Source organism: Seriola dumerili, unplaced genomic scaffold (assembly GCF_002260705.1).
Source record: "Seriola dumerili isolate Sdu_G_001 unplaced genomic scaffold, Sdu_1.0 BDQW01000105.1, whole genome shotgun sequence".
NCBI classification, from domain to species: domain Eukaryota; kingdom Metazoa; phylum Chordata; class Actinopteri; order Carangiformes; family Carangidae; genus Seriola; species Seriola dumerili.
The window spans coordinates 894,271-918,941 of NW_019174360.1; the positions used below are offsets into that span (position 1 = coordinate 894,271).

Below are 24,671 nucleotides of genomic sequence, written 5' to 3' on the forward strand. Positions count from 1 at the left end.
TAAGAGGTGCAGCTCCTCCTGGGGGGTTCTGAGGTGTTCCCAGACCAGGTGGGGTGCAGGTGTAGTCCCTCCAGCGAGTTCTCCGTCTACCCCGAGGTCTCCTCCCAGGTGGACGTTCCTGGAGAACCTCGAAAGGAGGCCCAGGAGGCTTCCTAATCAGATGCCTGAACCACCTCACCTGGCCCCTTTCAATATGAGGGATTAGTAACTCCTCGCCACCTCCCCAGGGGGAGGGGCCGGGCTAAGAGCGATTTACAAAACCCGAAAGGGATCGACACAGTCAGAGCTGCAGCACCTCGCCCGGAAAAGGGAAGTCTCCTGGAGTCAGACCAAAGAACGACATGGACCCAGCACCGGCGGTGATTTTGTTTCTGAAAATAAAAGTAAAAAGAATATTTTATGGTCCCGACCAAAGTGCAAGAAAACCAAAATACGAATCAGTCACATCCTTTAGTAACTACTCGTCTCTTTGTGCACTCAAATATAATAATTATCTTTCTTTTTAAAAGGAAGAGGAAAAGCTCTGTCTAGAAGCCTAATGTGTTCCTGCTCCTCCGAGAGGCCGGGGGGGCGTGTCTGTTTTCGTTTTGATTGACAGCAGCCGACACGCTGAGCCCCTGCAGGGGAGTGACAGACAAAGCTTGTTGACGGTGGCACAGAAGCATCTGAATGGACCAAAGAGACATTTTACAGGTACATTTTACACGCTGCTTAATGTGCTGCAGCTGAGCAGCTAATGAGCTAATTAGCCTTCAAACTGACATTAGCGGTGCACTTTTCCCCGCTGAATGTTTACTGCCGCGTTCAACGAGCTAAGGTGCAGCGGAAGACGTGTGTTCATGCGTGATGGAGACTTTAGCTTTGTGTTGTAACGTTAGCTTGTTGCTGTGACCTTCTGCCTGTAACAACACTGATGTGAGGCATTTATGCAAAGCTTTAGCTTTTAGCTAAACCACAGGATGAGAGTCTTTTCAATGTGTCACTAAACGTTCTTGACTAAATGAGCAATTGTCAAAGTGAAGCTAGGAAATATATATCCTATCCTTGGGTGTTTTTTTACTAATTTATTTATTGTTTAAACTGTCAAACCTCTGCTCATCAGTTTCAAGACGAGTGTGTGAGTGTGAGTTTTGATCACGTTTGATTGACGACAAAAGCAAATAACAACCAACTGTCCTCAGAGTCAGATTCACGTTTTATGCTCTGAAAACATATTCAACCCACGTTAGTTGCTGCAAACGCGAGAGAAATTAAGAGGAGAAAAAAATGCAGATTTCACATGATGGAGGTGTTGATCAGCCCAAAGAACAGGTTGTAATTCTGTGTATGACACTTTAATTACCGTAGGAAAAGAATAAAGGTCAGATTCTGATTTGAAAATTTCCACAAGCAGAAACACTTGACATATTCTTGGCGGAACAACACCTCCACATAGAGACGATGAACACAGACATTTTTCATTTCACAGAACCTTTAAATAAACCGATCAGCATGTGGGAGTCGACTTATTATCTCCAGCGTTTCTTCCTCATACCTGCACGGGGATTTAAACTGTCGATAAAGATATTGGCTCAGTATAAAGTTTGTAGTTAGCGCGTGAGGGGTTAGTGTGTGACTCATGTTTCACTTGGTGCCAAACTTAATTAAGATGATGTCATTGAGGCGTTCTCCACGAGAGCTTTGTTCACTTCCTGTTTCATTTCACCCCGAAGCGCGAGGTCGTTACGTTCTGTGGCTTTACCGTGTCGAACCCGTCTTGTTCTCGTCTTAAAGTTATAATACGTCACTAAACCAGAATAGCCTGGACGGGGGGTTAAAGTTAAACTGAAATTGAAAACAAAAGGTCAAAATAAAAAGTGTCGACTGTTGCTGCTCATGTGAGAAATGTCAACAACACGTCTGCACTGTTGAGCTTTAAGACAAACCAGTAATAGTTTCCCGCTGCGGTTCGGCAGAAATCCTAAAATCACAGTAAATTGTTGCTTCGTTCGTCTCCAATTATTTCCCGCTCCCTCTCCTGCTTGCTCACAGCGGGGATGCGTCGAGTGCCGAGGGTTTTGAGGATGTGCACGATGGGCTGTAATAGCAACACTCCTGCAGCTGTTATCCTGATGCTAAATTACAATGGAGAAGTAGTTAAAACTTTGCCTGAGAGGTGGCAACACTCACTGATTCCCTAAAGGGAGAGGTATCATTTGCATGGGGGGGGGGGGGGGGGGGGACGTGTGTGTTAGGAGGAGATTTACACTGGTGGAACAAACTATGGAATAACAGAAACATCAAGAGCTGGTTTTCTTTCCGCCGATGTCGCAAGAGACTGGGAGCGGAGGGAGGAGAAACACACTGAGTCTGCGACCTCCGCCAGTAAAAACGTCTTTTGTAAACCTAACGGTCCCCTGTGACAACCAGCGCTGGGTTTTTGTGATCTCCTGCTGCAGCGCGTCTCCTCTGAGGACGTCCCTGCCGTGTGTTTACCCGCGCACAAAGAGAGAACACACAGTGGAGCAGAGGAGGGAGCTTCCTGTGGAGACGCAGCGCCGGGTTAGAGTGACGTCTGCACTCCTGAACTCCTCTTCTCATTCTCCGCCTCGCTCGCTCGCTCTAAAAAAAAATAAATAAATAGATAAATAACGGCCTTGTCTGGCGCTCGGCTCTTTGCCTCGTCGTGTGTGAATACGCAGAGGTGATCCTCCGTGTTTCTGCGGATGCGAGAATGTTTTCAAAGCCGACTTGCAACAGTTCAAATAGCAATTAACTTACCGCCACTGAATTTCATAACACTCCACAACACGCTGAAATAACGTGGGATCATGGGAGTTGTTGTCCTCACCTGCGTTGCTTAGAGCTTTAGAGGTCAAAGGTCAAAGGCCATAACTCACAAATTCATCCGTTGGTGGAAGGAGACAACCACGAGACAGTGATTCTGGTTTGTTCTCTTTTTGTCATGGGGGGTGTTTGTATTGATGTAGTGTGTTTGTTTGTTTAACTACAAAAGTTCAGCTGGACACAACAACAACAACAACAACAACAATAGAACATGAAATGTAAATAAAAAAAATCCCCAAAAACACAACAACATGACAAGAGCAAAGCAGACCAAGTGAGGAGGACAGAGACTTGAAGGAGGCAGGTGAGGGTGACTGAGCACAGCTGAAACACATCGCTGGGAGGCGGGACAGAGACAGAGACAGAGACCGAGAGTAGAATGAACATGAGACACGAAAGCTGCAAAAATAAAACAGGCATCGACAAATATCTGGGTCATGACAGTTTATCAGCTGAGAGGGAAACCAGACAATTTCTCTATAACTTTTTAGTTTGTTTTAGTTTAACACACAACACAGTTTCAGTTAGTTATCGTTTATTTCATTTCAGTGAACAGAAATGTTTTTGGGTTTTTTTTTTTTTTTTTTTTTTTTTACACCTCGTTTTCGTTATTTCGTCAGTTTCAGATAGTGAGGTAATAAACCTCGGGCAGAACACATACACAACATATACAACACATTCAAAATGTCACAAATTCTCTTTTCTTTTTCTTTTCCTGTCTTTCTCCAACACACACACACACACACAAAAACACTTTGATGGCAGCAGTGTGTGTGTGTGTGTGTGTGTGTGTGTGTGTGTGTTCTGCTGCAGGCTCTTGTCACCTCAATATGGCGTACCGTACCTCTCAGCCTCTCATATATTCTCTTTGATGTCACCGGTATGTCGACGTTAGTCCAAACCCCGACGCAGCCACATGTTCAAAGACCAGTCAAACATCCTGTGCTACACCTCGGCGGCTAATGAGCCAAACACGCTCCAGACATCACTCCGCTCTGCTGCGTGGTGTCGAAGTTTGAGGAAAATAAACTCATTTGTGGTCAAGTTTATGACAATTTTGGTTTCTCGGACTAAATCTAAATGCTAACTTAATTACAGTTACACTCAGAGAATGGGAGTTTGATTTATAGATGAAAAACAAGTAAAGTATTTCTCAGTTGATCAGGATTGAGTAGAAATACATTCATGTCACTATTACAGATGTAAACAACATCTGTAGCATCAGAAAACGTTTGAGCGTAAAGGTTTTTGATTCTTAATGATGTTCTATAACAAATTCAATTAGCAACAGTCACATTTAAAGTAAATTTAAGCAAATGCCCCGTTCACATGATGCTAAATCCTGATTGGTGCATGGACGGCTGTGACATCACCAGTGAGAGAAGGACTGTCAGAAACACAAACACAGAAATATCTCCTCTATTCTCCTTTTGCTATTTTATCATAAAGGTACAACGGGTTTATTGCAGTTGGGCGGGGTTCAAGCTTTGATTGGACTTTTCAGTGTCGTTGACCAAGTTCCTATTTTAACTTTAATTGATTGTACTTCCTGTAGTCGTGGGAGCTCTGCCTCCAGGTTTCAATAATAAAACAGGAGAGTATGAAGTTGTAATAATTGATAGAAACAGCTCGGAGCCGTTACTCCTCTGAGTCGATACTCCTCTGTTCATGCGGTCGGCCATTGTTGTCTAAGGAGACAGGGGAGGTGTCATCTGCTCCTGGGCTGCCCTGCACTCAACCTGAAACAATTTCTGTTATTGGTTTTAGTGGAGAGTTTTAATGCCACGGGGTCTCACTGTACTTTCCTCAGGCCTTTTCAGTGCCGTAATAAATTTCCAGGGGAAACAATGAAAAAGCGGGGTGAAAGCCAGCGTCTATGTAAAGGGAATAAGAAATATAGCTTTATGCTTTATTAGGTCCCACAAATGTCAGCTCTATGGAGAAGCCTGCACCATTGTGGATGAACCCCATCTCCCCCTGGACGCTGGAGTACTACACCTGCCAACACCCCCCCCCCCCCCTCACAAAGCAACAGCTCACAGGACAAAGTCTGCAGCTAAAACACTCGCTTTACCTCTGCAGAAATAATTGGCCATTAGCGTATGTGGGGTAAAAGAGCGTAATGAAAACACTTAGAACAACACTGGTGTTTGTCTGCGCATGGGTGTACATCCTCTCCACATCCTTGTTTGTGTGTATCTTTGAGGGAGTAGCATTAGAGAGTGACGTGCACAGTCATTACTACACAGCAGGTTACAGACGGGGCATTAGGCTCTCCTGCAGCGGACCCTGCGAAAATTGTGCTCATTATTGCGTCTCGGTTCAGATGCAGGCCTGATTCGCTCGCCTTTTGCATGGCTCCTGGTTATCGCCGAGCGCGGCAGATGAAATATCAGCCGAACAAATCTCATTAGGGAAAAGACAAACTTGCAGTCGGAGTTGAGATCAAACTACGAGCGGTAAATATTGACAAAGTAAGACAGCGAGGGAAACTCAGCCGCACCGCTGATACTTCTCTTTGTGACCAGCAGCTTGCCTTTGTTTTCTCACATTTAAATCTGTCTGACTCAACTGCAGCACCAGGAAGTCGTGTAAAATCTTTCAGATTAAAAGACCAACCAAAAAAAAATAAAAAAATAAAACCTTTTATGTGAAATGTAAGCTAGCTGAAACCAGTCAGGATCTTGATGATGAAAAGTGCATGAGGCTTTATTTTCTGTTTGTAGTTATCATCCATCAGTTCAGCCCAACCCTAGTTCATACTTCTAATCATCACAATTTCTGTTTAGGAATTAATTAAATTAGTCTTTAAGGAATGAAGTGAGCGTTCACTGAGCCCTGTCCTTGTTAGCTACTGTTGCTACAATGATGTCATCAGTGGCAGAATTTTAAAGGTGTCATGTAGTCTAAAGGTAGATGTCCACGTGTTGTTTGATGGATGTGACCAGAGAGAGAGAGAGAGAGAGAGAGAGAGAGCGCAGGAAACACACTGCCCTTGTGTATAATTATAACCTACATTAGTTTCTGCTGTGACTATTTAGCACATGTGGCCTTCACTGTCTCCACATGCAGCTGCTGCAATGGTTGAAAAATATCATATTCATTATTTATTTTTATTTCTTTTCATATCTGTGTCACACTCAGATTCGGCCCAGACACAGAAACGTCAGCAGGTTCGTCTCCCTGTCTATTTTTGCTGAGTCACGTGTAAAGAAAAGTAAATATTTTGCACATTGTATTGGATTATATTCTTCTTCTTTTTTTTACCGTAAATACTTTGTTAAATTTGTATATTTATATTTCAGCCATCTGACCTGCAGTACTTTGCTTTGTGTTCAAGAGAGTGAACATCTGTCAATCAGCAGGCTTTGAGAGCGAGGATGAATCTTAACAGAGCCTCATGGACTCCGCCCCCGAAGCTTAGCGAGCCTGCTGACTGTTGCTATGGGTGCTAAATTTAGGGGGCGGGGTTTAGCGAGCGGTTAATGGTTAAAATGTGAAATCGTGGTCCGGTCGTCCCAGTTTAGAGGAGAAACTACTGCAAAGACACAGGGGGAGAAGAGAGCTCCAGTCGTCTTCCACTGAGCCGAGGTAGCTCACCTGTTTCATTTCCCACGACATCACTGCTGCCACGGCAACAATGAAGTGGAGCTGACAGCTCTGACTAACTGGGCAGTCGAACCAAAAGAGATCTCTGACCTCAGGCCGTGTATCACGTGGATCAGCTGCGATTTCTCAGCAGAGAATCTGACTTTAGTTATAAAACAAAATAAAATAGAATAAATGTACAGGTGTGGGGTCGGGTCTCCACTGTGTCACATCACCAGGTGCGTCGATATAAGATCGGAGAAAGGCTGGTGAGCTCCTGTTGTTTCATAAATGGACTCACATTCGTTCAAATATCTGAAGAGGTCTGGCTGGTCTTCCTTCACGCTCTGCAGCACTCAGAGCCCAATTACACTTTCCATTTTGGTCCCAAACCCTCATGTATTGTTCCTCTGAAGAGACGCCCAGTGTGGCTAAATATGGAGTGCACCTTCTTCTTCTTCATGGGTTGGCACAGTTTATTAACCAGCGTCGATTTGGACCGGACAACCTTTTTCCCAGATAAGCGCGTACCCCTGGCCTCGTCCTCTCTTGCGATCAGCCATACCTCTATCATGTAATTAAATATAATTGCACATGAGAAGCAGTGCAGCTTGATGGGCCTTTGCTAATTGGTCCCACATTAGACACAGTAATTACCTCTGTGGCTGCAGGATGAATGTGTTTTGCATCGTCATTGTCAATCATTCCAGCAGCAGAAGTATCATGGACCAACGCCTCCGTCCAAACATGAGCTCGGTGTTAATGTTGGAAACGTAACGTTGTGGAAAAGAGTGAACGTGGTTGGAAATGCGGCGCCTTTGAAAAAGGGCGTCACCGTCCTGTCGGTGATATCTCTCCTGAACGAGGGAATCGGTGAATGAATCAATCGCTTGATTATCTCGAACGCCTCCTCCACCCGTGAATAACATCCAGATGACGGTGTTGATAGTGAGAACAAGCAACAGAGTGCAGTCGTGCTGCAGTTTGTCTCCTCCGCCTGCACTGTGTGATAGCAGTGAAGCACAGACTGGGCTCCTTATCTACACTATGAAGGCGATAAGGTGTATATACGTTTGTTTGTTTGTTTGTTTGTTTGTGTTTTACAGTTCAACACACATGCACGCTTTTCTGCAAATACCTGGATTTGTTCAGGTGCATATTTGTTTATATTTCCATGTTGTCTTCTTTATTCATGGCAGTGTATAAACACAGTGTCACCTGACGCAGCAGATGGTTCGTTACACAGAACCATCTGGGAACGCTTCACTGGAAACTGCTGGGAAAATAAATAAATAAGCAGATACCTGGCAGGTGATTGGATGAACCATCTGTCAATCATGCGATGTAGCAGGAGAGGAAACACAACAACAAGCCGCAGTCTGGGAAGATTGTAGAGCTAGTTAGCGTTAGCATGTGAGCGGACCGATTCGTGGAGCCCACGAGTTCACGTTATTTGTTAGCTTGTAACTGGCAGTGTTTGACACAGTGTTAGCGGTTGTGCTAATGCTAACTCTCTCTCTCACTCTCTGTACTGACAAGGTTTCAGGTTTATTTAGCCCCGCCCTTATTCTGTGAATGGGGAGGGGTTATTCTGTGAATGGGGACGGGTTATTCTGTGAATGGGGACGGGTTATTCTGCTCAGGACGTGTCTTGTATCGTATATATTCCTGGTTTCCTGCCTGTAAGTCTCTCTCACAGTCTCACATACAGTAGCTTGTATTAACTAGAGTGAGAGTTACAGAGGGACTGATTTGCTTGCTGTTTTCCACCTGATTGTTCCTGTCACTGTGAAAGAGTAAATACACCAGTGTGGATAGCACAACTGCTTCAATTTGTTAACGTTTAAGTGAACTGTATAGGGGAGACCTGAAAATAAACAGGGGGGCCTCGGGGGCCTGTGTTCAAGCAGAATCTCAGATCAATTTCACAGGAGTCACACACAGGAAGTTAAACCGGCTCTAAAAAACGCTCACGTAGGACTGAAAGTTATCGATGAAGGGCGAAGAAATTATGACGTATTACAGTTGTGGTTTAAATACTGACAGTAGCACCTTTTTAATGTGTTGGCTTTGTTTGTACAGTGTATGGGGAAACTGTTGGACATTTCTGCCATCAGTCATTTTAAATTAGAGCTGCCATTATTTTCCTGATTAATGCTTATGTTTTACCATGAGTCCAAATAGTGCATTTTCACTTCCAGTAATGGTTCCAGCTCTAATTTAAATAGATGAATAATTAACCCACGATTTGCATGAAGCAGATTGTGGAAATTAATAAATCTTTAATAGAGGGGTGTCCTGATGGCCGACTGGTTAAGGCGTGTACCAAATGGGCATAATGAGCTGTGAGCAGCAGGTCCCCAGTCTGATTCCCAGCCGGCCCGACCCTGTACTGCCTGTCTCTCCACGTTCCCTTTCAAAATAAAAGGCGTAAAGCCGCCAATAAAACATCTTTAACTGAGGAACTGATCAGAGTTTGAGAGAGTTTTTCTCCTGTTGCTGTTATTCATGCGCTCACTCTTCCATCCTGCTTGAGGTCACTCTCGAAACTGCGTACTTTTTTTTCACCAAGATAATATTTCTTCATGACCTCACTGCGATCAAAGAACATCTCCTCCTCCCGCTGAGTGTGCACTTACCTCTCTGCCTGACCTTCGTGCCCGTCCCTGATAAACATCAGTGCTTTGTGTCTGTGAATTGAACGCTGCGTATGTTGTATTTATTGCTGTTATTAGAAACAGAACTGCAATCCAAGACAAATTTCCCCGCTGGGAGATCAATGTTTATTCTGTCGTGTTGTCGTCCTTCTGCTGGAAAGGACGACATCTGCTTCAGTCTGAGAATCCTCCTGCTCCGAGACACACAGACCTTCAACATCTTTTTAAAGGAAGACCTTCTGGGTTTTCCAACTAAAACTTCGTCAAGTTCCATCTCCCTCAAAGTCCTATATTCTATATGTTGTTGACTATTTCTTCTATTTTCTCCTTGTGAATGTGAAACCTGAAGGCCTCAGTTGCATTCAGGTTCACTCTGATAAACTGAACTCTACCGCTTCTCTCTCTCCTGGAAATGTCTCTGTTTGTGGTGCAGGTGGCCCTTCTTTACAAATCACACACTCACGCTGAGGTCACAGCTAGATGTGAGCTGTGACGACCCGTTCAGACTCGAAATGTACAGTCTGCAGGCACAACAGACAGTTTGAAGTAGTTCCTACCGACAGACACTTGGTGAAAAAGCTGCTTTCTCTACAATGACAAACAAATCTGATCGTTCGCATGATGCTGCAGCGACAGAAGCTCGTAAAAAGATTCATATTCAGGGCTGGAGAGTGGGGACGGACAGATAAACAGAACTACTTCAGGTATCAGACAAACTATGACGACCAACTTCCTGTTGTTGTCAGAGCACCTGTCCTGTTCACCTCCGACACGCTCTTGTATTGAAACACATAAAATACGTCAAACTAACACATGCTTAAACACATGGACAGAAAGATGCTGTTTTGCGGTGCACTTCCTGCCACTCTTCACCCATACACACTCCTCAAATGTTCTAATATTTAACTTATTGTCGGCGTGTGTTTATAAGACCTGCTTTTCCCTTGTATCCTTTCTTCGCCGTGCCTTTTTCGCCGTCTTGCGGCTCCATCGACCCATTTTTCCCATCATTAAAATTTCATCTTATCTTAAATCTGAACAGCCCACGAAGGAGAAAGCAAAGCGAGGCAACAGAGCTGAGAAGTGCCGGTGGATATCACAAGTGTTAATCACAGCCAGCGTCTCGTCGCGCTGCCCCCTGCGTGCGCCATCTGACACGGCAGGCGAGCTTGAGCCGGTCTTTGTTGAAGAGCTGAATGAGGCCGAGATGAGAGATACTTGAAGTGTCTCTCAAACCGGCAACAACAAAACAAAAAAAAAAAGACTCAAATCACTCATTAAAATTTAATTGATGAAGTTTTATTCGCAGTAATTTGTGTCAGCGCTTCACATTGACGTGCCCCTTGGTCACTGTTTATGTTTATTTCAACGGCATTAATGGAAAACGCCTACATCCAGCACATAACACATGCAAATGTGAACTCTGCTTTTATTGAGGTAATTACTGATGATGAAGGTCAGAGAGAAAATGTAGGTGGAATTATGTTAACAAGCTTTCATGAGAGGTTATAATATGAAAAGGGAGATTTAGCCTGCGCAGCATGTCGGATGTAATTTAACAAATCACACACATGGATATTGTGAAGGAATTTTTCTTATTCTCTTATTTTGAAGGCCGCACTCACACTCCCAAGAGTTCAGGTCACAAAGACCTTCACTGCTTAGTTCTATTAGGACTGATCCTGTTATCCTCCGTAACCACGGAAACTGAAGTCATATAAATAACGGTGTTGGGGAAAAGCAGTGTGCGTCGTGGCGCTGCTCCTGCCAGCCCTGTCTGTCTACATGAGTTTGCCTTTGATAATCAATACTAATAATTATCCTTTGTTGCCGAGCGGTGGGAAAAGCGATTAGTTCAGAAAGCAGTCGCGTGAAGTATTTAAATATTTAGACTATAAGGTGAATATCCAGCCTCCGTTTTCTCCTGAAATAATTGCAAAAGAAAAAAGAAGAAATCAAATAATAATGATTATAGTTGAACATTTTTTTCATATTTATTGATTATCCAGAATACTGACGTGTTTTCGATGACAGACCAGACGTCAGCCCAGGGGCACCAGAATGACTAAGAACAGCCCTGTCAATGTTGTCGGTAATTAATCCCATCAAAATTAAACACCTGACCTTTGACCTTTGATAAAACCAGCAGGGTACTATAACTCTGCAATGCTAGAATCAATAAAAACCTACACATAAAAAAAAAAACAAACCAATGCATGACATTTAGAAAACTGAAAACACAGTGTTGACAAAGAGAAGCTCAGAAATCCCTGCACATCAATAAAGATTAAACCGCAGCAAATCACAAATGAGAAGATTGTTTTGTTACTAGAGTCAAGTTGAGCTGTAAATAAATTCTGGACTCACACGAGGTTCACGAATAAATCCTCAGCTCTCATATTAGGAGTGAAGCGTCCAGTATCTTCAGCTGGGATCCAAAACAATAAGTCGCCACGTCTCCGCAGAAGTTATTACCACTTTGATTCATGAAAGTGTTTTTTAATCTGAAAAGTCCTTTTTTTTTCCTCACACTCTTGTCTTTACTCCTCAGCCCTGTGAATGTGTGTGTGTGTGTGTGTGTGTGCGCGCCGCTCATATAGTAAATGGTGTAGCCGAGTGAATTACACCCACAGCGGCTCCCTCCCTTGTGAGAGCTGATACTGTCCGTACAAGACGTTATTGGATTACATGTGCCGGGAGATATTGTGTGTCTGCCGCTGTTACTCACTTTCTCATTGGATTCAAAAGGAATGACTTCTGTTGCTTTCACGCCGCAATTTACACTTTAAGTCACAGATTCTCTCATTCAAGATGTTTCTTTAGATCTTATCTGAATAATTAAATACTGCTTACTACTACTACTAATATCTCGTCGTATGAGTTTAATGTCTTTCTCTGTCTCTCGCTCGTAGTGTTGCGTAAGTGCATGCACCTCTCTGCAGAGGGAAGACGACACCGAGCAGCTCTCTCAGATGCATCACCTGATACAGCTGATGTATGGGCCATAAACTCTAAAACAACTAATGTGCATTGATAGTCCTTAACTCCCAGCTGTAAAAGCAGACTGTCAACACATATACAGTCCCCCACCCCTGCGTCACGGAGGTGTGAATCATGGCGATACCCTTCTCAGCCACCTTCACCCGGGGAAGGTATCACTCTGCAGGCTGTTACATTTACAGTTTTATGATTTACATTTACTATTATGTTCAGTTAAGTTCAATGTCAGATTTATTGTGCACGGTGGAAAAAAGATCAGCACTTTCTGTTACTTTTTCTTCTCTTGGAAAGACACTGCCACAGTTTGCATTCACTCCGCATCAGTCAGATAATAGAAAGAGATTTAACCAAGACTCCCAGGACTTCTGTGTTTGTGCTCTGAATGGAGCAGAGTGCAAACATCAAAGCTTCGTGCTGTTGTGAAACGCAGACATTTTGTTGTTCAGAACGAACTTTAAATAAATAAATCTGGAGGGCGTCAGAAGTTACAAAGACTTTAACCTGTTGTGGTTGGACAGAGAAGACGGTGTCATCATCATAAAAACAGACGTATTATTTTCGGGTTGTCCGTTCCATCTCTTGTGAACGCAGATTCTCGGTAACGCCTTGAAGTAACTGCTTCAAATTTGGCGCAAACATTCACTTGGACTCAAGGATGAACTGATTAGTTATTGGTGGCTAAAGGTCAAATGTCAAGGTCATGATGACCTCGCAAAACACACGGTTTTGACCTTGTGAAAGCGATATCTCCGTAACACATTCACTTGGACTCCAGGATGAACTGATTAGATTTTGGTGGTGATTTTGGCAAATAGCCTTCCTCGCTTTCTTGCAGAGAGTTAGATGAGAAGTTTTACACCACTCTTATGTCTGTATAGATGTTAGCTTAGCATAAAGACTGGAAGGAAGGGGGAAACAGCTAGTCGTTCTTTTGCTATCTTGTTTGTTTAATCCATATGGAAACAACAATGTATAAATCAGACGTTTTGGATATACAAGAGTTACATTATGCTAAGCTAGGCTAACTACCTGCAGACTCTTATGTTTAGCACACAGACATGAGAGTTGTAGCTCGTAATGTTCGACCGATCCGCAGTAGCTCCGTGTTCAATCTCGGTTCCACATGAAATAAAACTACAGTCGAGTTCAGCTCTACTTTTGATGAAGAATCCATCGAGCTTGAAAATAGAGCACACGTTCCCTGTTCCCAACCTTTACGATTCTCCACGCAGGTTCATCTATTAATTCTTCCCTTAATGAAATGAAATTACAAAGAGCACTGTAGCAAATAGCAATTTGCCTAATTGAAGTGATGGAAAGATAATCTGTAAACTCTTAACAGCGACTATGGGCGTTTTAATTAGTGATTTAATGAAAGCTACAATGCAGGTCTGGTTATTGGATGGTAACAAATGAAGCCCCGCTGTATTAAGTGTCAGTCTGGCTCGTCTTTATGGGCGGAGGTGCAGTGCTCAGAAAAGACTGAATTAAATCGGAGAGGACTGTTGGCTGTCCAATATTTCAGGACGTTTTTCAGGACGGTGACGGATGATTTAATACAGTTCATAATGTGTGTGCAGTAGCTGCTGTTTTATCCCCGCACCTCAGGCCTAATAGATTTCAGGCAAACTGCATGGACGTGCTCCAAAAAAGGTGTTTTTCGTTTCCAGTTTAAAATCAATCAAGGCCCGAGAAGAAAGAAAGATCGACCTCTTTATTCAGATCTCACCTTGTTGATTTCATGTCAGTCCTTTTACTTTATTGATATTTATTCACAAGAACTTGGAAAGTTTTTTTTCTTTTACATTTTGTCAGAGCCAGTCCATTTGTCTCTCGTATGTGTTTTTTTTTTTGCTTTGGAAACAAATCCTAGCCGACTATTTATTTCATCCCAAAAAAAAAAAAAAAAAACTGGGCAGAAAAATCAATCAGATAAAGTGGCTCGTTGAGACCGGACCCGCCAAGTTCAACATTCACGCCGCCTCGTTACGCAACCACGAAGTTCTGATCCTGACAGCCTTTAGACGTCCTCCTTTCAAGGTCGGAGAGAAAACTGGATTTGTGGTAAGAGGCGGCGGCGGCCGGGGGGGGGGGGGGTTGTAGGAGATGGAGGAAAGTGTTGCAGCCATTTTTGCAGCTACCCACAATCCTCCCCCGCCTCCCACCTCCTGACCTGAGCTGAGAGAACGGCCACAACGAGTTCATCTTTAACTTAATTGACACTTTTTTTTTTTTTTACAAACTACTCATTAAACTAGTGCGGAGTGGGCGGAGAGTTTGTTGTCAGGGTAACTGTTTTACTCTTAATTGTGATGTGAATTTAAAAAAAGCGTTGAGCAAAGAAGCTTCATTTAAATGGATGTGGGTGTCGGTGCAGCGTGGAGAGGAGAATCAGTCTCTGTCCTCGCTCTTTGTGGACGGCGTGACCCCCCCCAACCCCCCTTACCACTGCCCTCCCCCCTCCTCATCATCACAGCGAGATAAAGCTGCTGCAGAGAAAAGTACACTGACCTGACAATGAAACAAACTCAGGACGCTGGGAAACAGCACGAGTTCAAAGAGGGTTTAAAGAAATGGCTTTGGATTATTTAACTGACTGATGTTTTTTTATTATTATGATCTTTAACAGAAAAAGCTCCTTTGTTTTCAATAACTTCCTCCGTTCAAATGAAACACAAGACATTCACACATCTGCACACATCTGTTCTTACCGACAATGTGTCAAATAAAGTAGAGATAAAATAAACGACATAACCTTTAACCTCGTGCTACAGATGTCTTAAACTTCTTGTAAACAAAGAAAAGTTATGTTTTTACATTCGGTTTCTCGACATGTGGAATATATTTCCTTCCTCATAAAACATTTGTAAAGATTTTCAAAGAAGGTATGTATTTAAAATACATCTGTAAATATCCGACGTGCCCTTGCAGCTGCATTGCTGCATGTTTTTTGGGTGTTATCTCATGATGCTGCGGCTGGAGGCTCGGAGGAGACGCTGCCGGCGCCAGGAATGACAAATTGTGGATTATGTCGTTGTGAGTTTTCTGATCAAATGAGAGCTACAGTGCACACTGTGCTCCCCTGTGGATCCCAGATGATTAGACATTAACTGTCACGTTGGCCCAACAAAAAGAGAGAGAGAGAGAGAGAGAGAGGGAGAGAGATGGTCTAATCACAGGCGCAGTGAGAAGTAGCTTTGTCATGGTGCCCCTCCAGTGAAGCTCTGAACTGGTTTCTTTTCTTTTTCTTTTTCTTTTTCTTTTTTTGGGGGGAAAAAAGACTAAACCCAAGTGATTTCTACAAGGAGCTGAGTGATCCTGCTTTGATGGAGGCCATTTTGCAGTTGGTCAAGGACAGGCTGGAAGCAGAGAGGGGAAGAGGTGTCAGGGGAAGAAGTTAAGAAAATGAAACCAGGCTTTTCTGAGTCAGAGCAGCAAATGAAAAGACGATGAAGTTGAAAGCTTGAACTTTATTTTCTGCTTTCTGCACGAACTGACAGTGATGTGTTGTTTAATGTGCAGTGATTTAAGTGCATCATAATAATATCTGATGAAGTTCAGCTTGTGCTTTTTACAGCTGCAGTATTTTTTCCATCTTTCCTCTGTCTGTTGATGTAACAGAGAAAACATAAAGAAAATAGAACAAATTGTATATTTCAACATTTATATACTTCTCTTACAAACACACACACACACACACACATCTTTGTTAGGGGGGGGGTGTCATCTCAGGGGCCAGCTCAGATCGATCCGTCCCAGAGGACAGTCAGCCCATCCAGCAGCTAATCACACAGATGGATCTCTCGTCTGACAGCCGTCATAAGCAGTGAGACTGCCACTGGATCACTTCCTGTCAGCACTGACACACTCCAACGTCAAGACACACACACACACACACACACACACACACACACACACACACACACACACACACACACACACACACCCCTTCTTGTTAGGGACTGTATGACTTTTTTGTGCCTTTTTGCTGTGTAAGAATTAGGTGTACTGAGGGTCGGTAAATTAAAGGAGGCTATTTGTAAGTTTTGCTATCGCTACGCAGCTAACGTTAGCATTAGCAGCTGTTTACTCTCCGGTCTAGAAGAAACGTTGTGACTTCAGCATCTGTCTGCAGAGGTGGAGATAAACACCAACGTTAACTCTCGTCTCTTTCGCGTCTTTTCTTCTAATGAAGTTAGCATGCTAACCAGCTAGCCCCAGCCCGTCGTCACTTTCTTTTTAAGCTAGCGGTCTACACACAGACAGCTTTTCTTTTCAGCTTGTTCGTAACGGTTCACTGTTAGCCTAACATCCTCTGCGATATGTTTTATTGCACATGTTCTTATCGCCGTGACGATGAAAATGCAATTAATCGGTCAGCGCTAGTTCAAATGTAGCACAGATATTAGCTGAAAGAACGTGCACGTTTTACCACTATGTGTTCGGAGACATAAGCAGCTGCTGGCGCTAATCCTCCATTAAACCAATGCAGGAGATGTAGATGTAGACAACAATAAAAAAACATGAAACTTGAGTGAAACTAATTAATTCGACATCTCGTCCGGCTCTATTGACGCTGCTCTGTTCGGCTCAGTCAGTTTAACACCAATAATTTTTGCACAGTCCCTTAAGCAGCCTGTGAAGACGAACCGACTAGATTCTCTTTTAAACCGCTTCACCGCACGTCTCCTTAATCCTAATTAGAGAAACACTTTAAAGGGGCGTTAAATCATCTAATGGGCGTTTTTATTTAGAAGGTTTGAAATTTGAAGTCTCAGCATTTGGCAAAATAATCGTTGAGTCACTGGTATTGATCAGCAGCCCTATTAAACCCACTGCAGATATATTATGGTCATTTGGTGCTACGGGACAGTAAAACTGAACTTACGAGGTTTACTGTTGCCTCCACTTCTTCTTCGTCTTGCTTCTTGACTCTTCTCCCTCCATTTTTCTCTCTTTATCTTTTCTTTTTTCTTCTCCACCCTCCCTCTACGCGACGCTGGCGCCTCCGTCAAAGCTTTGGCCCGGAGGTGAAACTGTGTGAAGAGCTCTCATTAAAGTGGCGTTCAGAGATACTGACACCCAGCTGGAGCAAAACGCCAACAGTTAACCTTGTCCGATTCTCCACGGAGGAATTTAAATATTCATCAGATCTAAAAATAATAATAACAATAATAATAAGAATAATAATAAAATCTTCCTGCTGCTTCAATACAAACAAAGTTTAAGGTTGATATCACTTCTTCTTTGGATCCTCCTCCAGCCAATACTGGTGTGTTTGCCAGAGGTGGGAAGGTCAGAGGATTGCAGACGTGTGTGTGTGTGTGAGAGTGTGTGTGTGTGTGTGTGTGTGTGTGTGTGTGTGTATGCGCTGATGGGGGATGTGTATGTTGTTTAAAGCAAACTGTGTCTGACAGGCTGACAGAAACAATGAAAACTAGAGTGTGTATTTCTGCCAGGGTTTCAGGTCGAAGCCAAATGCCGTTAAAAGTATCCACATCCACTCTGCCCTCTGATGCACACACACACACACACACACACACACACACACACATATATAAACAGATAGCACATAAACAGAAATATTGACTCACTTCTGAAGCCGAAGCGTGGCAGCTCTGAGAGGTGGAATCATTTATTTACCGGGGGCACAATGAGCAGCGTGGCGTCCGACCGGACCTCATGCTGGCTGCAGATAGCAGCTTCACCTCCGAGGGGCCCGAGGAAGCTGACCGCGGGTTATCACGCCATCCACACACATCAAACCAGCTAAAGTGCCTGCTGTGATTTTTACAGGATAGAGAAGTGTGTGTGTGTGTGTGTGTGTGGGGAGAGAGAGAGAGGGAAGCGTGTTTCTATTAATATTTATCGTGTCTCTTTACATCCACTGGCTGACATCTATCTGGATTATTATTTTTATTTTTAGGATTTCCATCTCACCATGGACCATGTAGATGTCATGACAACCTTGTATTTAATACTCAGTGGAACTGGTTCCCAACAATTTGTTAATAGTACAAGTTACATGAATTATATAAGCAACAAAAGCGAATGGTATTTTATTTAAAAGTTAAAAGTGCAGGCGTCTTTCTAGTGAAAGCAGAATGCCTGAAGACGTTCAACAAATGTCTCAAAGTGTTAAAAGACGACGTCGTGATTAATTCAGACACGAGAGAAGAAGAAGAAGACGACAAATCCTTGAGCAACAGATTACACTAAATTTAATTGCACCACTTAATTGGTCACAGTATACTCACTGGCCCCTCCCCTTCTGCTACGTAGCCAAGACGGCGGCTGTAGAGGGTGTGTGTGTGTGTGTGTGTGTGTGTGTGTGTGTATGTGTATGTGATGTAGGTCTCTGTTTTGATTGGCACCATAAGCAAATCAGCAGCTGAACCCACTCACTCATATACAGGTGATGACATTTCTTACCTATGTTTAGTTTGTGTCTGTCCGCACACACTGCAGACGTCTGGAGACACTGCACTCAGGCAGCGTGTGTGTGTGCGTGCGTGCGTGCGTGCGTGCGTGCGTGCGTGTGTGTGTGTGTGTGTAGTGCCCCTCAGCAGGAGGAGTGTTATTTACCGGAAGGAGTGCTGAAGCTGCATGTCCTCATCCTGTGCTGCCATCAGCAGTCGCGTGTGTGTGTGTGTGTGTGTACGGGGGACAGACTAAGAGACAAGGTAATTACCACAGGACCTTTTCATCTCCCAGGTTCAACAGAGCAACTTACAGGAGCTCTGCCAGCTCATAGCAACGACAAGTGTGTGTGTGTGTGTGTGTGTGTGTGTGTGTTTGCACATACGCCTAAAAACTGAAGACCACTATTGTTTTTGTTTTTTTACACAGGGACACAGTGGACGACATCTGCATGTAAGCACATTAGATAAAAACCTGCAGGTGTGTGTGTGTGTGTGCGTGTGTGAGTGCGTGCCTCTGCATCGTGTGTGTTCACTGTTGCCTGGAGTTATGTGTTATCTAGACAGGTGCAGTTGTCTGCGCCCTGCTATATAATGGGATGTGTTCAGGCTGTTCCACGCTGCACCTGTCTGCCAGCTCTGAGATGCTGCTCCTGATAACTCCTCGGCCCTGATAGAGGCGGGAGCTCAGAGCAGGAGTACCGCCACCGGGCAGCGGCTCTGCACATGTGTCAGACTACTGCTAATCCTCTGTCTCCATCAGCTCCATCCAGATGTTTTCCTAGATAAACAACTTAACGTGAATAAGGTGTGTGTGTGTGAAAAAAATGCACGTGTGTGTTCAGAAGTTAATGAGCAGGATTGTATTAGAGCTCAACTTTGGAGGGTTTGCACTGAAAATTGTCTTGAGTAGGTTTTGCGTGAGTGTGAGTGTGTGAACAGATGTGTGTGTGTGAGCAGATGTGTGTTGGTGCTAATTGATGCCTGTAGTGCAGCAACTTCTCTGCTGAGCATATGGCCTTTTAATGTCGCAGAGCCTCACCGCTATCTGTCACCCGATGAGAGCAGGGTGCTGAGGTGTCGGGGGGGGGCGACGACAGTGTTTCACTTCCTGTTTTCATACTTTCCTGCACATTGTGTATTTTTGTGAGTGTCAATAGATGAATGCTTTCCGTGGCCAGGAGGAGAGGAGGTGGACTTGTGTTTGTCAGTTGCCAGTAGACAGTGATTTCGTGGTAGCCGGCTTTGAGTTGCCGTGGTGACAGGTAATAAACAGAGTCCTTATCCTTAGATGAGAGTCACAACAAGAGCAGGTCCAACAGAGGACACGTCACATGACTCATGGAGCTGTGGAGAGAGTGGATGAATCAGATCCAGATTTGCAGAAGAAAACACTTTGACAACTTATAAAACTTCTCAAACTGATTCTAACTAAATATGATGCACAGTATGTTTATGATTGAAGTATTGATCACAGAGGAGTAAACGTTACAAACGGCTGCTCCATCTTCTGTGACAGCTGCTGTAAGATCTGTCAGATTCCAGTATTAATATAGATCTGTCCATTAAATTAAATGAAGTAGTTATGCACTGATATAAATGTGTAAATGTATAAATACATACAAGGAAGTTAGTTTCAATATAAATATAAAGAAGAGTAAAAACTTTAATAAATAACATTAAGAGTTTAAGACCAGAGAGTGACTGTCAGTTTATTTTTTATATCATTATCTTTAGATTTAAAGAAATCATTCTGCTCCTTGTCGTTGCAAATCATCCGGGGATGACGTGGGGCCCTTTTCAGGGGGGTTTCCGACTGAGGCGTCATTGCAAAATGTCCATCGGTTGTTTAAATGGGAAAGGGGGCAAATTTGGGACATTGCTGTGGGAGTAAAGTTTGTCAGCCCTCAGGGAGCCCCCCTCACAGGGGCCCCAAGCAGTTGCCATTACCCATCAACACTTGCCATCACATTATGTTGCACATGACGGACAGAACACGAGCTCTCGTGTTGTTCTGCAGGTATGTTGAGTGAAATAACTTTCAGCTCGTTTTTGGAGAAATATCGCTCATTATCCTCAAAGAAGAGAGGAGGCTGTGCTTAAACGTGATCTAATATTATTAGCTAAGTGCTGTGGAAATTACCCATCGTGTTCAGAGGGGAGCATCAACTCATCTCAATTCTGGTCTCATCCATCACGAGCTGAAGGGCCCACTCCGTCTGACTGGCGTTTGTGAAACACTTCACGAGAATAACGTGATTCACATGCCTGGTAGATTGGGCCATTTTTGTTCCCATAGAAACTGCCACCATACGGACAGAGGAGCATGATGGGAGAAAGGTGATCACTCAGAGGTGTTGATTTGAATGTGGCGGCTCTCCAAAGGAATCGTGCGTGCGGTTTTTCACATCTTGATGGACGTCCTTTCGTCTTCGGGATGTTTCGCTGATGGACGTGACACAAAAGGAAATTGAAATTACAGAGAAACAGCAGAGAGGATCAATAACAGAGACGTTACGGGCTCATCACAGACTCACAGCTGCTGATTTCTGTGTTGGAGATGCTTGTGGACACTTTTGCAGGTTTAAGGTCAGTGTTCAAGTGAAAGAGAGAGCACAGGAAGAATAGGGGGGGGGGTTGAAAGGTTGCTGCTACATGTATTGTGTATACACTGGCGCTGCAGGCTACTGCTGTATTGATCGTCCTCTCAGTTTGTTTTTCACTCTTACAGAAAGCTTCCTCTGCATCTCCTGAGACTGGTGATTTACAGGTGCAGGTACATCTGAATATAAAGACTTTGATTTCTCACATTCACACTCAACGCATCACTTTAAATCCTTGTTTGTACAGATTTCATTCTGCTGTCAGGTGTAGAAACCATGAGTGAAGTGAAATGTATGAAATAAACACTGAACAGAATAGAAAATACACACACACACACACACACACACACACGGTCGTTCACTGGAAACGGTGTAAACAGGAAAGACAACAAGGTCAGCGACGCTTGTAATCGGTTATTCATGCTGCTTTCTCCACCGGTAGTCACGGCTGATGAGCTCTCCGTTTTCAAACTAAAGCTGTCATGATCTGCCCCTTTATATTTCTGAGTTTGGACACTTTCTTTGGATTCTGATTTTTGTTTTACTTTGAAATTATTTATCTTGCGTGTTATTTCATGTTTGTTTTACTTCCTGTCTTTGTTGCGTTTCCCTCCTCGGTGATTGTCTGCCCCGCCCTAATGTGTTTCACCTGTGATTTATTACCCTTCCCTCCCTCGTTAGTCTCTGTCTTCCCCTCTGTCTGTGTCAATCTGTCTGTTGTACTCCTGTGTGCCAGTTTGGGTCCCTGGTGTGTTTTGTTCTGTTACTGGATTGTCTTGAGTTTGGACTTCTGTTAATGGATTTTATTTTGCCTCACTTCCCCAGTTTGGATTTCTTTTACCAATTCACTTCGTCTTGTGTGTTTAAATAAACCAGTTCACTGCAGACACTCACCAAAACTCATCAAAACACACTCAGAAAAGGCAGCACAGAGGATGCTGTACCGTACTGCAGAGGCCGCCAATATCATCTTGCATCATCGTGGGTGTTGATATTCAATATAAGTTTTAAACCACTCCTCACTACCACTTACAAATTTGCTTATTCAGCTTTAAAGTTCTGTACTTTAATACTTTTTTTTTATGTTGGTTCTGGTTGATTTGTGTCGATAAAGTCCAGTGGGGCCGATGGATTTGCTTTCTCGCAAGTGGAAAATGACCTGCTGTGAACAGCAGCCCCGAGAGGAAACATCGTTTTAAAACCTGTAATATTATTTTTCTTGCTGAGCTGTTTTCTGTCGAAACCGTTTTGTGGCTGGTTTCAGATCTGACCGGAGCAGTCTGACTGTCGGCTTGAGGCTCTGTCAGTTGTGTAATCACTCTGGAGGCGGTCCACCTGAACTAAAACAAATGGACTATTATATTTGAACATTAGACCCTTTGTTATGACTTTGGACATAAAGTTTAACACACTGTTGGACAAGGCTTCAGTTTGCTTTGCAGTGCATTATGATTATTATTTTTTTAATAATCACAACAACCAAAAAAACAAAAAACAAAACACAAGGCAGTTTATTTATATAATCACATTAAACACAATTAATTTAAAACACTTTAGAAATAGCATAAAATAAGCAAAACAGAATGAAAAAACATTAAAATGGGTTCAAATAATAAATAAACCAAAGCAGGGACAAATGATCAGTAATTAGATTTTAAAATCCAAGTAAATATATTCTGAATAAAATAGAATAAAATACCCCAAATGCAATAAAATCAAATCAAGAACAGTAAAATAAATAGAATGGGACCACAGTCATCTGCATACTGTGCTAATTAATGCTGTTGTTTTGGAAGAATCTGGCTTTACAGAAGCATATAGATATAAATAAACGGGGCCAAGTATTGATCCCTGTGGTACTCTGCAGGTCATGCTGAACTGCTTGAAAGTAATGGAGATAAATCTGTGAAAGCATAAATCCTGTCTTGCATGTAGGACCTGAAGGGTGTGGTCAGCTGTGTCGAGAGCAGACTACATCTGTGGGTGTCTTGTGATTCAGATGGTGAATCCTGATTGTGACATCATCGCCTACAGCTGCAGGACACTGTTTCATAGTGCCAGCAGTCTGTGAGCGCTAACCGTCGAATCTTTTCACTGCAGATGCTCAGTGTCTGACAGTCAGGCAGCTCTCAGGTGTGTGAGAGTACGAGCGTGTGAGGCAGTGTACTGCTGAAGTGCTGAGAGTGTGTGCTCAGCAAAACTGTGCCCTGGATAATGTAAAAGTTTAGAAAAGCGAACACCGCCTTGCCCCAGGTGCCTGGGCTCTTTTGTGACTACAGCTGATACATTTCATCACTGCTATAAAACTCTGACCTCTACAGCCGGATCTGCGAAGGTTATTACCACCTCATTCTCACATATCAATCCTAAACTGCTTTTACCTTTACCTCCCTCCAGGAGCACCTCAGCAGAAACACCCCAGTGGTGTTGAAGCATTTGTCTTCACCAGCTGGTATCACATTACGTTTGATTTTGGCAGCCTCAGTAGTATAACCATAATTCCAGTTTCTTCTCTGAGTGTCGTCCCCCTCACTTACCCCCGGTGCAGCACCGAGCTTGAATATTGCATAACAGCAATATCAGCCAGTCGGACAGTGAAATGTATTACCTGCATGAATCAAGTTGTCATTTCCAATTTATGAGCATCGAGAGCGCAGGTCTGGCCAGGGCGGGTGAGCCGGCTGAAGGTTTCTCATTGAGGTCCACGACAAAACGAAAACGAAGCCAACGCACCTGCGCTCGTCCGGATTCTCGTGTGTCTTGAGAAAACACTGATTGTGTAATGATGCGATGCAGCTGTGTCTCTGCACCGCACCTCTTGTCTTTCCCCCCGCTCAGCCAGCGTTTGTACATAAATCTCAGCGTGATCTAACGCACCAGATGGGTGGGAGTCGCAGCTCCCCACTAATGGAGTATTGTTCTCAAGTTCAGGAAACTAAACTGGCTTTAAACAAGTTCTAACTTTCAGATTCACTTTGTCCTTTGAGGCAAGCTTTAGCGAATTAAAACAAACACTGAATTTTCTGCAAGCACTGCTTGGCTGCGGACTGATATGCCCCAGAACAGTTTGGGCTCAAGTCAGCACTGAAGTGGGGATGGAGCATCAGGCTTCTGTAGAGCCGCCAAATCTGTTGGCTGCTATTGATATCCTATTTCCTCTGTCACTCCTAAGCTGCTTTGCATTCAGAGGTTTTGCACTAAGCCCAGAGTGTCCAGCCTGTGGCCTGTAATACTGACTATACGGCTGTGCTGCACCACAACAATCATTGAGTCTTTTATTATCCAGGAAACAAAAGCATAGCTGGTGCCTCACTGGGAGCCGTCCAGCCCTGACATGTCAATTGTGCTCCTTTGTTATTAGGTGGGATACGAACCAATTTGGCCATTGCCATTTAATTCCTCACACATTAATTCCCCTTTTGAATGTTTAGAGGCCGACATAATGGGTTTTAGAGTTGGCAGAAGATTGGAGGAAAAGAGGATCAAACGCTGAACAGAAGACAGTTTTTTTTTTTTTTTCCTATGTATCTGACAGTTATAAACCTCCTGTTGAGCTTATCACATATTCAACAGCTTGA

At 43.5% G+C, this 24,671-nt stretch overlaps 1 protein-coding gene across 2 annotated transcripts in view; it reads left to right on the forward strand.

Moving 5' to 3' along the window:
• The window catches only part of LOC111222736 (beta-1,3-galactosyltransferase 1-like), a 95,370-nt gene that overhangs the window by 63,004 nt on the left and 7,695 nt on the right, over positions 1–24,671 (forward strand). Inside the window, exon 1 of one of the 2 annotated variants that reach the window (XM_022746568.1) lies at positions 18,918–18,944. The exons of the other annotated variant lie outside the window; for it this stretch is intronic. The gene's annotated coding sequence lies outside the window, so the exon portion shown is untranslated. Of the gene's footprint in view, positions 1–18,917; positions 18,945–24,671 lie in introns of those variants that run through there. 2 annotated transcript variants of the gene reach the window in all.